Here is a 204-nt window from a genome sequence, read left to right as displayed (position 1 = left end):
GACAGACAGTGTGTGCCTGCGTGTGTGTGTGTGTGTGTTTGTATGATAATGAGAGGGAAAGAGAGAGAGAGAGAGAGCGAGGGAGAAAGAGAGAGACGGGATAGAGAAAGAGAGAGAGAGAGAGAGAGAGAGAGAGAGAGAACGGGTGCTAGTAGTATACAGCTATAGAGTTACATAAGGACAGAGGAGAGACACTGATCTCTT

This window comes from Sprattus sprattus, assembly GCF_963457725.1.
Source record: "Sprattus sprattus genome assembly, chromosome: 11".
Lineage (NCBI taxonomy): Eukaryota > Metazoa > Chordata > Actinopteri > Clupeiformes > Clupeidae > Sprattus > Sprattus sprattus.
Note: the sequence above shows the minus strand (reverse complement) of the source record.